Consider the following 17,731-nt stretch of genomic DNA (forward strand, 5'->3'; position numbering starts at 1 on the left):
ATGAGTGGGTATTATTCTGAAATACCCACCACCTCTGGGAAGGAAGAGATTTACGAGTATAGAAAATCAAACAGCATAAGATTATTGAAGGTTGTACTTATTAGAGAGAATTCCATATTTTGATTCCTCATAAACAAGAGAGTTGAAAGATGTACACTAAGGCCTCTGCCAACAACCGATGCTAAGGACTCTACAGTCTATGACCATTTTGAAGAAGTAATTAATCCGTAATGCAGTTTATTTTCTTCTTGGAGGTATCTGTAGCTTTTTTTTTCTTTTTGTAAGAGTTTCAGGATTATTAAAGGCTGTAATGTTCATTTTTGCTACATACCACTGACTGTGTGAGGCTGCTGTTGGTCATATTTTGGATGTGAAACCTGTGTTTTTAGATCTCAGTAACTGCAATGCTCAACAGAGGAAGGAAAAGAAGCAATCCTAGGTAGTTATTAGTTGCAGTAAGAAAACTTACTTTCTGAGTATATGAGCAAAATTTCAGAAACACATGAAAAATTTAAACGTAGGTTCTAATGGTTTTGTGAAGAAGGTTGGATGGGTTGTGTTGGTTGTGCTGAAGTTTTTAAGCTTTGTTTCGAGCTAAGAGGCTGAAGGTCCAGATGAAAACAAATCAGTCATTATAGTAAAGAAAGGTGGCGTAAATGTATTTTTGCTGTTCCTATGTGTATTAATTTATTTCAAAGGTAACTTTTTGAATATTTACAAAGAAATCTGGAAAATGTAGATAAAAGGATGTTTTTAGGAAACCAGAGGTAGTCTTGGCCAAGAGGATGTTGTATTTTCAGTCAATGTAAGAATGTATAGTTTGGGCTTTTGGACAGTTTAGACATTTGAAGTATATACATTGCCTGTACCTCATGAGCCAAACTGTTCGTATATCATAAATAAAATGGCTCTTCAAGAACTGTTTAGCTTATAAACAGTTTATGCTGAATTTTAGTTTTGAAACCTCTTCTAATTGGAGTTTTGAGTACCAGTGAAAATAATAAATGTGAAGAAAAGGAGCACATCTACCACAGATTAGTTGAAAATATTTTAATGATTGTTTTTATGACCTTTGTCACAGATGCTGAAATTCTATACAGGTTTGTTCTTCTCATATTGAGGTAAACCTTAAGTCTTTCAACATACCCACGTTAAACTCCAAGTTCTTTGTGGGCCAGCGTTTCAAATGTGATTCCTCACTGTTAATTTTATCACTCTCTTTTCTGCTTGAATTTGGAGACTTTTTTCGTCTTATTGTCATATAACAGTGTATTTTTATATGTAGTGACAAGATGAAGCCCAGAAGAGTATTTGTACAGAGCGAAAAGAAATCTCTCTGGATTGCAGTTAAAGAAAATCTGCTTTCAATTAGTTGAGAAATGTATGCTGTGGTTTCAGTAGAACCTAAGAAAATTAGATGCTTGGCTCCCATTGACATCAGATATGAGTATTCAGTTCCCTTACCCCAGAATTACAGGTTAATAAATCAGGGCAAGTGTGAAAGAGATCTGAAATGCAGTCCTAAAATAATAATCTGTCTTGAACTTCACGTAAGAGGCAAAGTAAGCACAGAACTCCGTAATTTCATTCTGAGTGCTTTCCTCAAGGAAAATGCTTTGCACACACACAGGACTTAATTTTAAAACCCATGGTGAGCCGAGCTCTCACTGGGAAAACATATCTCCCATGGGTCATCATTGTCAGAGGTGTAGCTGCAAAGAGGGATCAGGTCCCTCTTCTCTCAAAGCAGCCTAAGTGAGTAAAGACTGAGTTTAACTGGGAAATAGCGGAGCGGATAGTGCCAGGCTTGACCAGCCATGAGCCCTTACACTGCCTACAGTAGCCAGGCAGGGCTTCTGCAGCTTCGTGGTGGGACGCACAGAACTCCCTGCAGATGTCACTGCACATTACCTGTTACCTCCTGGTTTACCTGCAGGGAAAGGACTGTAAAAAGTCAGACTGGGCTGCTGATTAGCCACATATGGTCTCTTTGAAAGCTCATGTGAATTTTAGAATAACCGAACTGTGGTAATTGAATCAGCAAACCACTTTGGCGAGTATTACTACACCTTGACAGCAAATCACAGGATAACATAGGTCTCTGCTATTCTAGAAACATATGGTGCCTTGGTCTATCAAGCAGAGCAGTTGTCTTCTCACTCAAACAAAACATCCAGTATGAGTCAGTCACCTTGTAGCTGTCAATGTCTCATTAAGCAGCACAGTTCCAGTGTAGATTGTAAGTGCATGCAGTTTCACATCTAATAATATCTAAGATGCAATGAAAAGCTTAAGAATTTAACTGTGCATGGTTGTCAGATCTTTTCACCTCTGTGTTCTACATTCTTTATTGCTTCCTCTGCACAGAACCTTTGCATACATTCAGGCCAGTACGCTGCATGATTCATACAGGAGCACCTACCTGCTTTGCAGGTGTGGCAGGTGCACTAGACATGCAGTGGATCTCTACAGTATTTCACCCTGGGCTATAGTCCCAGAGCCTTCCTACCTCTTGCTCGCAAGGGGACTAAAAATGTAAAAATGCTCTGTGACACAGCAGTACAGAGCATTTATCATATGACAGCTCAGCACCCAAGAGAATATTTGGTCAAGGTTACTGTGGTAGATATAACTGGATTTTATTGCTATTTTGTCAATTTGTGGGGGATTAAAAAAAAAAAAGTCTGTTAGCATCATTCTTCTCTTGGGAGCCTAAGTCTAAAGCTGAAATAGGAATTTAACTTTCAACAGCTCCTTAGAAAATGACATCAGGACTTGCATGTCCAAAGGTGTCTGCTTTGTTTTTATAATCTTTGTGGAGTATTTTTCTCTCCGTTTATAAGGTGGACACTAGAAATCAGTCTCATATGAGGCTTAATGAGTTTTGTTGCCATTTTCTTGACTTGCCAGCTCTGACAAGAAATAATACTAGTATTTTCTTTAAAAGTAATTTTTCTGCATCAATAAGAGATTTTCATATGCTGCATATATTACTTAGGTAATAAACGTTAAAGTTGCATATATCTTTGTGCCTTCTCTGTCAAAGTTTTAATACTTGCCAGAGTCTCAGCTTAGAAATTATGGCCAAGGCTGACAGCACAGCCTATTGCTAAGTTTTTTCATTACTTTTCAAGTAAAACTATGTCTCAGGTTGCGAGTTTTCTAAAAGTCTAATAATTTTGACTGAAATAATCTATCCCAGTTATCTGCTTCGGCCTGAAATCAAACCCCGCAAGCAAATGAGAAATACTTCTTAGACTCCCTGAAAAAAAAACACAACAGTATTTTACAAAAATCAGGTGTTTTTTCATTCATATGAAATATTTTGATATTTTCTTTGAAAAGGTTTAGGTTTTGTGTCAGGGGTGTATCTTCTTCTGTTGTTAGCAATATAAGACAAATATTTTCCACTTACATAACCCATTGAAAATTCTGCGCTATAAACAGCCAGGGGTTTTACCATTTTCTTAGACAGGTACCACTGACTTACATGTAGTAAACTGTGTAAAATTTTAGCAGTGAGATAATGTTTCTACCAGTCTAGTTTCTTTCTGGTACATTTTTGTAAACTGATAAAACTGTAAAAACTGTATAAACAAGTCTTTCATGTTTACCAGCTTGATGAAAGACTTCTGGAAAGATGGTCTCCTTTGTGTTGCCATTCTACCTTCAAAATACTATTTAGGGAGGGTACAAGAAGAGGAAAATCATAAAGATAACATTTCAAATCACAATTTGAACTTTTTAGTTCATATAAGAGATCTATGTGATCAACTACACAGCGTCCTCCTCCTTTATCACTGATGTGCATTTGGTAATGGATGCATTTGGTAAAGTATTTCTACAGAGTTTACAGGTTTTCATATACTAAGAAGTCGGTCTTGTAACCATTGAACAAGCCAAGCAATATCTTTGGGTCATAGCTGTGCAACCTACTTAAGTATAGATTTATGATAACAACATGTGGAAGTCTGTTTCTATTCATCAAAATATGTGCATCTGTGTTAAAATGTTTAGCTGAAAAAAAGGCTTCACTGCGACATGCCTGAAAGTAGGTAGGTATACTGATTAATTTTTTGCCTGTGGTTTGATCTAATAACCATTGAGGTGGCCATGGTGCTGTATTCTATTTTCTAGTTTCTTATTAATGTACTTAAATAAAAGAAATTGGTTATCTAAAAACTGTTATAATCCATAACAAAAAGTGTCATGTATTTCTTTTGTTCCAGCAAAGTCTGAAAATGCATTTAGCTCCTTAATTCTATTAAAGAGCATGAGGTTTATAATAGAGACAGAACCTTTAATCAGCACAAGAAACACTTCTGGAGCTGTTCATGCTAACATTTTTTGAAAAGTTCTGTTCACAACATGAATAATTGAATCCAGTGGGCAAGCAACTGTAGTGGATTAGTTGAACCACTTCAGAAAAATATATTTATGTGCATCAAATAACCAGCCATTTGAAAATTCTATTACTGAAAATTGTTGATAATAGAATTAATCCCATTGTCTTCTTTGCAGTGGAATCAGGCTAATACTAACTACTCTTGTAGGAAAAAAAAAAAAAAGCTTAAACAATGAATACTAACAGGTAGCAGATAGTTGGGTGTATGTCTGGGGGTTAACATCCAAATTGGAATGTTCAAAGTCTCAAGCAACTTGCTCCCTGTATTTGGTGGAGTCTAATTGTAAACACCTGGGCTAAATGAAAGTGGCATGTCCAGATTCCTCCACCTACTGAAGAGACATGAGACAGAACTACAAGTTAGGGGGCTGCTCACCCCTTGTGCTTATGTACAGAAACTGATTAGATTGAGGGAAAAGTGAGTCTTGGGGTGCCAGAAAGAAGTGATCTTGGAAAAAAGAAGGAGACCCAATCAGAAGAACGTGAAGTTCGTGACTGGAGGAAAGATCCTGGAAGTGGGGGAGATCCTGGATATCAGGGAGCTGTGAGGAGATGGAAGCCAGGGAATGCACCAGGGGTGCTGGCTGGTGATGCCTGAGATGGGCGATGATGAGCAGTCACGCAGCAGGGATGGACCCAAACTTCTACCTGAGCATCCCCTGCCAGCAGTCACCTCCCTGCAGGGATGGAAGGTCTGGATGGAATGTGTGAAAGGCAATCAAGTAGCTGCAAAAGCTCTCATCTTGTTGGTTCTTAAACAAACCCCAAAATCCAATAGTCAGTTACTCTGTCTTGCCTGTGACATCTTAAAAGTAGTATCTGCAAAAGTGCTACCCCAGCTGATGTCAAGAAAAAGCCATGATTTTCTCTCTCAGCTATGTAAAAATGGCTAGCAGAGGATTTTTCTTTGTAAGTTGTCTCTTAAGTCAGTATGTTTTCTGGATTGTTCTTTCTTCCGATTGTTTTATATTCAGTATGGTTTAAGCTGAATGGCTCTAACATTTAATTTTTTATAGGCAAGAAAACAATCAGGCTGTAAAACATACCTTTTATAGGACAAAAAAATTACCATGTGAATTTGTTCTCATTTTCCAAGATATTTTATGTCTCTGTTGGATTCCTTGTGTGATTTGTTTCACCAATATAAAATAAGACTTCAGAAAGACATTGATTTCTATTCACCTTAAAAATCCATCCAAAGAACGACTGGAAAACTGATACCTGATGTCTTCATCTATTTGTTTATTTATGAATTGTTAATTCTTGGTAAATAAACCTTGGTCTTATAGGTAGAATATTTTGACCTTGCTTCTTTCATGAAATGAGTCTAAGCAATGTTTTGAACAGTAGAAGTTTATCTAATCATCTCTGTTGCAAGGGATCAATGATTTGTTCCTGCTGACACTCAGCAGTGACTTGGAGCACTTGTAAAGTGTCTCATGTGGCAGTCGGGTATCTGACAGGACTACTAAACAACAGTATTTCCTTTTCAGGCAGTTTCCTCTCCATCCTGCTCTTACTCTCTTGTTCTTAGAAACTGCTGATTGTATCTACATAATTTAAGGTAATCAGAAAATTAGATAAACTGTCTCAACACTGTTTATAGGATTGGAAACAATTACCTGTTTTATCTGGGGTTTTTACTTGATGAATCCAGGATGTTAAACAAATATATGGGAGGGCCAAAGTACCAGAGAAGGTAAGACGTGTGACAGTGTGTGAAGACAGTGAGAAACCCTCTATGGACTACTTTTTTATTATCACGTAAAGCGTACCTATGTCTCTCTTGGGGAAATGGGAATGATCGTTTCTTCAAAGTATATCCTTGAAAAGAACAGTTTCTATTTATTTGTGTAATCAAAATCGTCCTCTCATGAAAACAATACGTATTAAATACTGCATGCCTTAAAATACAACATTATGATCTCATTTGTTTCCAGCTTCCCCAAGACCTTGCTATCATGGAGCCCGCTCTCCAAACTGATCACTGAGACAGGATCTGCACATTTGCAATTTCTGTTAATGACAGTTGCATCCTATCTTTACAGAACTGCATAGAGCAAAAAGCACACTGTAATCAGTCAGTCATTTTTTTGAACTTTTATCTAAATGAGTCTCTTGAAGTTATGTAATGGTGCATCTGGTCCTTTTGAGATAAGATACTTTGTATGGCAGTTAGTGGAATTACATCTTTTCACTCAAACAGAAGTTATATTGAGAGTTTCCATTTGATATAATGATGTTCTCTAATATGAACTACGGTTATGTCCCCGATGTGCACTTCTGACTGCTACCAATCCTTGCCATCTTCTGCTAATAATTTGCTTAATTTTCTTCCTGTCCCAGCAGTGCTCAGTATCATAACACTATTAGTAAATTGAGCACAGTCTCAAATGTCCTCTAACACGAAAAAAGGCTCTTTCAACTTCGTCATCCATTGAGGTTCAATCAAGCTCAGATGGGTAAATGTTAGACTGAAAGTACATGCAACATAATACCAGTATATTATATCTAAATTTGTATTTCTGTGTTAAATAATCTCTATTATATTAGATAATACCTGCTTCTAAAAAGTTTTGATGTATTGTTACACATGTGATCTAATCATTAAAAAAACTCATGCTGCTAATCTGATTTATTGCAATGGGATTATTTCCAGAACTAGCTAATGTTGTAAAGATAACGTGAAAGTGCAATCAGGATCTTCAAGCATAGGTGGACGAGTCAAGATGTGAAGAAAACAGGTCTAAATATATATTACAGAGCTGTATTGACAATTAAATACCTTGTTTTGTGTTTTAAAAGGCTAGTTGAATTGTCAAAATTCTGCTGTGATGCTGTTACAGCTTGACCTTCAGAAGGCAAGCTGAAAATATATTTATTATTTTCACTTTTGGCTAGTGTCTTCACCTTTGACCAAATCTAGAACATTTTGATGACTGTTACCTATCTCCAACCTAGCAGCTTTTATTTTCTTTTTTTCTCTTTTTATTGTGGTGGTGGTGGCAGTGGCGGGAGATACGTTGCTCTTAGAAATGTGCAGAACTCAACAGCATGCATTTATCATGGTGTATTTTTTGAAGTCTGATGTTTTGTTTTATTCTTTAACTGAGACAGGCAACATTTTCTCTGGTACATCCAGTAAATCAGAAGAGTCAGCATTGCCCATTTGGCTTACTCTGCTTGAAATTTATTAGCTGACCACCCAGTATTTACAAAGAAAACTCAGTGAAGCAGATGGACTGTTTGTCTCTTGCTCACATTGCTGAGCACTGCTCACAGAGCGCTGGTTAAAGCTGGATAGAAACACAGGCAATGTGGCTGCTCTGCTTGTGTTTTGCATGTAGGTCTCCACTGCCTGGTAGTGCTCTTGGTTCGTCCTGCAGACTTCTGTTTTTGTGATCTAGTGATTGGGAACAGCATGGGGCTGTGTATTCACCTTGCACTTGGAGCCAAACACCCTTCTTGTGCCTCCCCAGCTTGGCCAGTTTCTCTAGATGCAGAGCTGATCCCCAGCTGCAATGTGCTAGGAAGCTGTTGCTGTTAGTCATACTTCTCCCACTGCTGTGCTTCATTCTCACGTGTGTCATCTGCATTACGTGTTTGTATTAATATTTAGTGTAAGAGAGGGCAAAATACAGCTTGCTGCGTATTTTAATTTCATTTCTGTTGACTGTAGGAGTGTGCTCATTACTCTGTCTCTAACCTCTGAAATTACAGAACTATTTTCTTCTCAACATGTTTTTTTGCTGTGAAAGTTCTGTAGAACAGGTTTACCTGCCATTGGGGTAATCAATAATAAATTGTAAATCAATAAATAATAAAACTGCAGAGCAAAATTATAGAATATCCAGCTATCAAAATTTGCAAAAACTGTTTGGAAAAATCTCCCAGAAACTGCATCACAAATAGCACACCAAGCAGTTGCCTTGCCTTTCCTTAAAAAAAAAAAAAAATAAAAAAAATAAAGGGGCAGCATTGGTCACAGTGGTGAGAATGATTTCAGTTTCTGGGCACACCACTGTAGGCCCTGTCTGCAGTAATCAGTAAAGCACAAGGGCTTGATTTTAATGCATATATCCTGCAACCAATCGAATTTACAAGTATAAGCCCAGCAGTTTCATTTGTGTTGTGTTCATCAAGAAACCCTGAAATAGTAAGATGTTCTGAGGCAGCCATGTGTATCAGTGCAGGTGCTGCACTGGAGTGGTTTTATGATTCCTTCACCGGAGCTGGCTTGCAGACAGCCTGCACAAAGTAGGGGCAGTGGAACTTGACCTGTTTACACTTTTCTGTCCTGCACACTGTTGTTCTCAAGTCCAAGCCAGATTGCATGGACAGGGCAAAAGAGCTTGTGTTACCCTTCTGCACCAGAGCTGGCCCATGGAAAGCTGCTGCTGGAGCTCAGCAGCTGAATGGTAAACATGCCTGCAGAGTCAGAGTTCTTAAGCCTGGTGTGGCCTTTTTCAGTCATTTTGTTTGTCCTATATAACAATGCAGGCCATACACTGTGATCCAAGGGTTCAAGCATCTGACTCAACAGCTGCTGGTACAGTCTCAAATAATCAGTAAATTTATATGGATGTAAGAAGGGTGGTAAACCCACCACTTTCCAAAAAATGTGATTTATGTTGTGCTGAAAGAGAACTTGTTCATTAAAACCCAGCTGAATCTCTGAGGGACGGCTAATGCACTACAGTCATTTTGTCATCTCCCACAAGAACTTGCTGGCAACTAATCTTGGTCAGTGATGTTAATGAATGGAGGCAGATTCCTCTCAGAAGGATTTAGTTATTAGCGTACCCCATCACATCAGTCTTGTTCAACTAAATAATTAAAATAACAACATTAGCATAATCATGAAAGTGTATTCCCAATATGTGGTTCCACCCATGCACACACACTTTGGTATTGCATAGATGAACGTTCCCTTGTAGATAAATATCTTCGTTTAGAACTGCCTGAACTCCAAAAGGTTCCCAAATGCAGCAGCCCAGTCACCTTCCACTTTAACAGTGAAATAATTTCATGGAAAACTGGATTTAGTATTCTCCTGTGAAAAAGGCACGCAGTAAATCAGGCTGAAATATAGTGCCAAAAATCTCCATGAGTCGGGGCAGGGAAGGACAATAATTTCAGTCATTCTACAAAAAAGAATAATGGTTCTGCAGTTCAGTATAAACTCTCATCTTTCTATATCCATAAGTCATCAAGCAGAACAAAACAGATTCTGACAAAGCATTCCTTCCATGTGAATGTGCAGAATTAATGGCATTGCTAAACCTTTTCAGATTTTGATATTGTCGTCATAACCATCAAGACCCAGTTTAGAAGTCATCACGCAGTCACCTTTTTTAACTTTGTTAAGTAAACGACAGTCATCCAAACAGTGAAATCACTGATGTTTGCATGGAACTGCTCAGTGGCAAACTATTAATCATTGTTTGAGGGAGGCAGCACATGTGCAGAGAAATGTGAGCTCTATCTTCAGCAAATCGCAGAAGTCATGAGAATTTCCCTATGGGTTAGACAGATCTTTGTAGTCAATAAAATGGCTTATTATCCATTTCTTTCAAATGTAATGGTACAGTAGGTTTCTGTGATTGGGTAGCGTGTAATTTTGTATGTAGATCTGCTGCATAGGTACAGAACCTACATATGCCATATATATACACCATTAATATATACTATAGTTTCATGATGTATGTTCTGCTTTTTAAGGTCATGCATCAAAAATATCTTCTGTCATCTTGGTGACTTACTTTTTATTACCTTCAACTCTGTATGTACCATAACGGAGAACTCAGTTTAAACAGAAATTGTGAGAAATAAACTTTGTCTTCTAGTTTTAAGACTGGAAGATAGTATTGTTGCTGAATTTGAATAACATGTTTTCAGGTATCTTTTCAGGTATTTCTTTCCTTTTCCTATGAAGTTAAAATGATTATTACCGAATATTGTAGATGGAAATGGCATCAATCCTTAAAGTTGTCTCACACTTGTTTTATGTGCCTTTTCCTCTTCATTCTGTTCAGTGTTAACTTGCATGAGAGCTATGCTGACTTCTATCAGCGTATTAAATCTCTGACAGCTTTGTCACACAACACTTCTGTTTCTTGGACAAGGGGTGTCACACATTATTGAGAAATACCTTTTTTTTTAAATATACACAGAGGCAGCATCTACTGTGATTTGAGGTAGGAGAAAACACCTAGGTCACGCCATTATGCGATAAACAGATGAATATTCCTCTTTCTTATAATGATATAGCTATAGCATGCATTATTACTATCTGTTCATGTAGTAGCAGCCAGCTGACATCTCAGCTGAATCCACTACTTCACCAAGTATAAAGAGGCTTTTCACATGACTCAAATGACCTTTACATGTGGGTGCAACTGAATGCTTTAGCAGAAAGGGGAATTAAGGAAGCACGAGTCAATGTGTTCCTGGTTTGACTGTTAGGGTCAGGAGGCATGAATATGATGTATTAATTTAATTCCAAGTTTTCTTCCTAGGAGCATATACTAGGACCATATCTTTACAGGAGACATCGCTTCAAAGTTGAAGCAGCCGGAAACCCCACAAATAACTAGGGTGGCTACTCAGAAGAACAGGACAAACAGCAAATACTGATTTCTGAAACAGATTTTCATATAGGCTAGCCATTGTCCTGGGGCTGCGGGTGTACTCTTTGACTAAATAACCTTACCTATCCAAACTACTTGGCTTCCTAGCTTACCTCAAGGTCCTGTACAGTGAATTTAATCAAGGTTTAGTCAAAGATTGATTAGAGCCTTTGGCCATCTGTTTACATCAAGAGAAGAAGTTTCAAATTCTGATCAGGTAGTCTGGCAAGGCTCAACAGTTACAGCAATAATTTATATGCAATATCAGGGTCCCAGTTTGTGTCCATGACATGCCTGCAATCAGTCTCTATTTGGTTTGCAAAAGGAAAATTCACTGTGTGTCAGTAACTTTATAAATAATGCATCCAATTAGTCAACTATGTGCTGTTGGATTTCCCTGAAGCCCATGAATCTGAAAGCCCCAGAGGAACTGTACACTTCGAGAGAAATGTTTAGACATGAATATTGCCTTTATTCTAAGGTCAGTCCTTTGCACTCCTCTTTGCATTGTACAGCAGAAGAGGTACAGAGGCTGCCCCTTGCAGCATCATGTAGGATGAGAACAAATACTAAGAGGTCGTGCTGTGATTTTCAGCTGTGTGAGGGGGGTGCAGGGTAAGGGCTGACAGGACAAGTTCTGATGCAGAGAAGATGGAAAGAGGCAGCGTGGCAAAGGAGAGTCCCGGCCTTTTCAGAAATTAGCAGGATCTTTCACTTCACCTTTTAACTTTTTAATGGTTCCACTGAGGGAGTGAATTGTTTAATGTCATGTGAATGACACCAGCACTGAAATGTGATGCAGCTTGCCAGCAGCAAGATGGAGGCCAGCACAATGTGGTCTTTCTCTTCCCAGACTGCACTTTCCTTTGATATAAGGAACAAAAACTATGTTTCAAAAGAGAAACAGAATCAGATTAGAATTCACATTAATTAGATTTCCTGCAGTAAAACAAGAAATAAATCAAACATGCTCCTGTAAAAATGGTTTCTTGCAGTTCCAAGTTTGCTCTTCCCCTAAAGAGACACTTGTGCTTGCCTTGAGGAGGTAATGAAACTGTAAACTGAAAAGTCATTTGAAAATGATAAATTAGGCTGTGATTATGCCAAGTGATATTAATTATGCTGATAGACTGTATAGCAAGGAATTTTTAACTGATTCAGTTCTGCCTCCTGGCTTGCTCTAACAAGTAGCAATGTGTCAGGCTCGGTTTGCTAGTAAGCTTCATCTACAGCAGCAAGAAACCCCAAACTTGTACACTCAGTGCTGTATTAGGTTCCTCATGAACATCATCACAGAGTGGTCCGTGGTTTACACACATTGTATTGTATTGTTTGTACAAACAGAATGATTTTTGCTGAGTTTTCCATATCAATAGAGCACATGGCTGAAAAAGAAAACTTGTGACGGGGTTGTTTTCTAACGTGACAAGGACACGGGGGATTTCTGGTTTTCTGCTTTGAAGATACACTGCTACATCTTCCCCACAAAGCCCTTTTTAAACCACAGCATTTTAAAGCAAGACCCCCTTCTGCATAGGTGTCTGGCTTCCTTCACCACCTCGGTGGCAGTACCTATCAGCAAAAACTAAATGTTGAATGTGGGTTTTTTTCGGCATGTTTTTCTTAAGATCAGGGTACTATGCAAAATAATGGTGGGACTATCTACTGAATTTAAGGAGAAGTGGAAATTAGTAGACCATTACTGTACAGTTTTGTGTTCTTTACGTGTGGACCAGCAGAAAAAGGAATGAGACACAACAGTTATCAGCTCCTTAAATATTTCCACTACCTAATTGTGGCAGCTTTTTGCCATTAGGTAATAAAAGTAAAAATAATGTATGAAGTTGTAACTTCCCTAGGATTCTTATTCAGCAGGAATCACAGACCAAAATCTATACAATCTGCTTTCTAAAGGTGAGAATTAAAGGCCAGTGGACTGCTAGTGGCTAACAACTGCAATGTACTTTATCAGTTCCAGTGGCGTACACTCAGTCCACTACGTCCCTTCCTTTCTTTTAGTGAGAGCAGGTCACAGCTCTATACTGACATTTGGTGCCAATGCCGGGTGTGCTCTCTATCGAATGCAGCACCTTCCTGGTCACACACTCAGATTTATTTACATCACAGTGACCTGAATGACAGTTTTCCATTTTCAATGATGGAATTGAGTTCCCAGCTCAAGTTGAGACTGCATTCTCATGTCAGGTGGGAGGAACATTTTTTCTTGCTCTGCCTGCTGATGATTTTCAAATCACTTAAAACCAAGATGATAGAAAATTAACCTTTTCCTCAGATGACAGCAAAACAAAATCCACACAACTGTGGGACATAGGTCAGGCACAATAGATATCCATGTGCAAGACTCACAAAGTGATTCGCTGGAGAATGGTTAAGAGTTAAATCTAGGAATTTTGAAATACCATTTATTCAATAAAAGTGCCTATAGAAAAAAGGAACAATAGTTTCATTGTAACAGTTAATCTCAACATTTAATCTATTTGAATTCTCTAAGTTATGTTCAGAAGCAGTTTGTGGTGTTCAAAATAACAGGGAATACTGGTAAGAACATTTATTGTGTCCTAGATAATTTCTGACAACTAAATATGTTAATTTTGCATTTATTCACTCTCAGTTTAAATCAGACAGAGTTTTGCTAGCTTCCTGAGAATACAGTGCTTTACCATCTGTATTAATCTTCTCTATTTAGTATTTCCCAACAGTAGCATAGGTCCCATGTTCTTTACCAACACGGAAGGAAAAAGTGGAACTTGGAGCACAAGCAGGACTGTGCTGGATTTGGGTTTCACTGCATTACTGTTAACATAACAAAGCTGAGCAGCCTCTGTACTGTGTTACTAGCCAAGCATGGAGGGAGTATTTTGGCTGAGGATGCACAAGGGTAGGTGGCAATTTCCAGTGAAATGTTAGCTGAGGTACACGTTTTTGCTGTTTTGCCGGACTCTAATATCTACAAAGGTTCTGTGAGAGAAGAGCTGTAAGGGAGATTTGCAGTGGAGGTTAGGTAAAACTGATAACCAAGTGAAAAAGAACCGTATGTGTGCGGTGCAGGCTGACCAAATAGTTAGAGCACATTTTATTAGAACATGATGAGTTTAGCCCTGTAAATATCCGTGGTCAGCTGTATGGTGGTAATTAATATATTGTGTATTATTCTTCTTTAGAAGATATTGAAAATCTTAGGTCCTTTTACGCCGTGGTAATTGATTTATCAGGATAGCATGCTTTTTGTTACTCAGTGACTCCACCCTGTTGTGATTCTTGTTTGGCATAGTCATTCGTTTGGGAATTGGTTATTAAAAAAAGTACAGGCTCAAAAGGATAATTTAAATATATTTTTAAGACACAGGCAAATGGCAGATGTACACACAGTCCTTGATATAAAAAGTCTACTAGTGTGCAACAAACTGCCTGTAGTTAATCCAGAGCTTCTCTAGCACAGGCAATGGATGCCCTGTACCTGCCGGTGGCCAGAGTTTTTGGGCAAGTGGCAGTTCATGCTGGAGGAGAGGGAGCTGCCTGTCGCTTGCAGGATCAGGATTGAGAGTGAGCAGTTAAAAAATTTTAAAAGACATTAACAAGGAGTTTTCTCAAGCCTCCTACTACGTTTGCCACAATTCAAATATTGCAAGCTGTGAACCAGATTGTGCCACTCTTATGTAGGTCAGCTAGTATCTTGCGTACACAGTGGGGTAGTCTCTTAGGCTGTAGCTCAAGGTAAAGATAAAATGCACTGTCTAGTCTGCACAGTGCAGGATAAGGACACATGGTACACCCTGCCAACCCATCATCCACGTGTATTTGAAATGTCTTGCTAACACTGTTTCTCAATTTATGAAGCTTACAGTTATGGGTCCACACCCTGTATTGCTTAGGATCTTTCCCCATGTGCAGTGTTTGTGTTTGGTTTGTTGTCTGTTGGGGGGTTGGTTTGTTTGGTTGCTTTTATCGTTGTAGGTATAATCCACTGTTTCTTGAGTCTTGTTTAGCCATTGGTAGTTGCTCTGCACAGAAAGAGCATTTGTGGTGGCTTTTAATGAAGAAAGAAAGAAACCTGCTTGTGAGAGGACACAAAATTCTCTGACCAGAAAACCATTCCTGTCCCGAGCCCCCAGCACATACTCTGAAGATGTCACTCACAAGCAACTCTGACACTTTTAACATCCAAGTATTTCAGTTTCATTTTGAGGCAAACAAATCTGTGATTCCTCACTTTCATCTCAGATTTCTCTTCCTTCATTTTATGAGGGTTTTGATTTCTTGAGATCTTCGCTTTAATTTTTCAGTGATATTTTCGTTACTGTGTGAGTTGCTTATAAAACTCAGGATGAAGAAATCCTTCCCTTTTCTGTAAGACCTCTTGCCCTGAAGTGTTTTACCTTAACAGATACCTCATGTGATGCTTAGCCACAGGTTTCCCTCACTGTAAATCAGGGACCAACACTCAGATTTTGATTCTTCCAATATAAATGTTTTTTTTCTGCTTCTCCTCTGAGACTATGGAAAAAAAAAAAAAAGTCTGTAATAACAGCAGCTCTCAAACTGAAGAGAAAGTCTTTTCCCTTATCTAGATGATATAGCACTTCACACTAAATCTGTCACTACCACATCCTTGCTGCCCACTCTCTGTAATGCCTTCAGGATGACAGGCTTTGTGATTAATTGGAAAAAGAGCAGTCTCTCCTCACCTCAGAGTAAGGGAGTAAAAATAGGCTCAGTGTGGAAGACACTTCTGAAACAGTATTTTTTTGGTCTCCAAACCTGTGGGGCTGTTCTACAAGAAATGAGATGGCTGGGGGTTTACTGCATAGGAACATCCACTGTTTGTGTCTGTTTCATTTCAAGGTGATGTTGTACATAAACCAAGATGGTTATGAGGTGACAGACTGACATTGAACCTGGTTTCCTAAGAAAATGAGGTCTGCACAGAAAGCATCGGAGTTTCTGTCTGCCATCTTCTGATTATTTTGAATTTACTTTCCAGGTTCAGGTGAATTTAAAGTTCATAAAAGCTTAATGAAAACAGGGAGCTGGGTAAAGAGGATAACTGTGTTTTCCCAGAGAGGGAAAGGGGGAACCCAGCCTGTATCATGTACCAGGGAATCCACATTAGGCAGAGCTCTTATCGTGGCTTCAGAGGCAGGAAAAGCTTTGATCAGTGCTTGCCTCCCTCCAGAGAAGCCACCTGCATGATGCAGCACTGTGGGAAGGCTGGGTTCATGACTGTGCTGCAAATTCAGGTCTTGAAATGGTTCACTCCAGTCTGCCACGTAATTGCTGGGAGGGGGCGAGCAGCTGGGCCTGGGCTGGGGCAGCACCTCGGCCCTGCAGCACCTGCGCCCAGGGGAGGGGGAAGGTCCTGTGCAAAATGGGCTGGTCACTCTGCACCTCTGTTGGTGAGGAGAGGCTGGTGGGCAGGCAGGGCTAATGCTTCATTTTACAGTCAGGCGAGGCGGTGATCCATAAAAACTGCACTTAAAACAAAACAACAAACAAACAAAAACCACATTAGTGCTCCCAGCTTCCTCCCTCTCCCTGTACATGAGGAAGCATTTGGACACAAGGGCAATCCTTAAACTCACAGATGGGGAGAGGACACACCGCAAGCACTCCTGCCCCAAGGAGAGATGCTCACGCAACACAATCCTGGCAGCTTCTGTTGTGTTGTGAGGACACCATTTTATCTCTACTTTCAAAGGAAGGGATAAAGGGGAATAGTAATAATGGACATGATAAACGAAAGGAAATCTGTAACCACATAATTATGTCAGAATCAACTAACAGCCATGAAAAGCTGATTAAACCACATTATGCAGATACATGTAACGGAATACTATTAGTAAGTCCTTTGCAATGGCATGCCTGGCAATTAAGAGAGCAGTATTGGCAGCACACAGTGAAAACAGTGGTAATGTATAGTTAAAAATGTTTGGAGACAAAGAGTGGATAAAGTACAGGGACAGCTTAGAAGTGAATACAGGAGTGTCCTCAAAGATGCTCAGTACGCAGGGAAAAAAAACAAAGATATTATTCCAAGGAGACTGTTTGACTATGATGTTGGGCAGAGCTTGGAATAATTTATATTTAACATCAAAATGAATTTACTGGCTTCACCACAAATGAAAGGCTGCAGTGCAGTAGGTACTCTGTACTTTCTAGCTCTCCACAAATTTCAGGTTGTGCAGGCTAATGGAAGAATTCCATAGTTTTTCTGAACTAAAGAAGCTTGCAGAAATATTTTGATTTAGGGAGCAGGAATATTAGGTAATATTCCTGTGATTGCAACTATTCAGTAAATGCTTGGGAATCAGATTGTAGAGTGTTGTCTATCCCATGTATGTGGTATTTCCAACTCAGGGAATTGAGGATGATGTCACCCAACAAGTTTCTTTTTCATTGGAGTATTGAGATTCCTCTCACCCACCACAGAAAGAGAGTTGAAGGTTCAATTCTACCCTTCTCTTCCCTCCCTCTGCCCACTCCTGCAGAGTGGTTCTCATGGAGAATTGTGCAGGAACAAGCTCTGAGATAACGTTAGTGTGGGGTTCGGAGTTCCCACAAGCTTTACAAAAAGATACACTGCTACCAGAAACTACTCCATGTGTCTGTGGAGAGCTCATCTAAGACAGTGAAACCAGTGGGGATTTTTTGGTCTCAAAGGATGAGCATGTTGGAGAGT

General features: G+C 39.1%; 1 protein-coding gene across 8 annotated transcripts in view; it reads left to right on the forward strand.

Moving 5' to 3' along the window:
• The window catches only part of PLD5 (phospholipase D family member 5), a 175,347-nt gene that overhangs the window by 138,171 nt on the left and 19,445 nt on the right, over positions 1 to 17,731 (forward strand). The gene's annotated exons all lie outside the window — the stretch shown is intronic.

Source organism: Patagioenas fasciata, chromosome 3 (assembly GCF_037038585.1).
Source record: "Patagioenas fasciata isolate bPatFas1 chromosome 3, bPatFas1.hap1, whole genome shotgun sequence".
In the NCBI taxonomy this organism is placed as follows: domain Eukaryota; kingdom Metazoa; phylum Chordata; class Aves; order Columbiformes; family Columbidae; genus Patagioenas; species Patagioenas fasciata.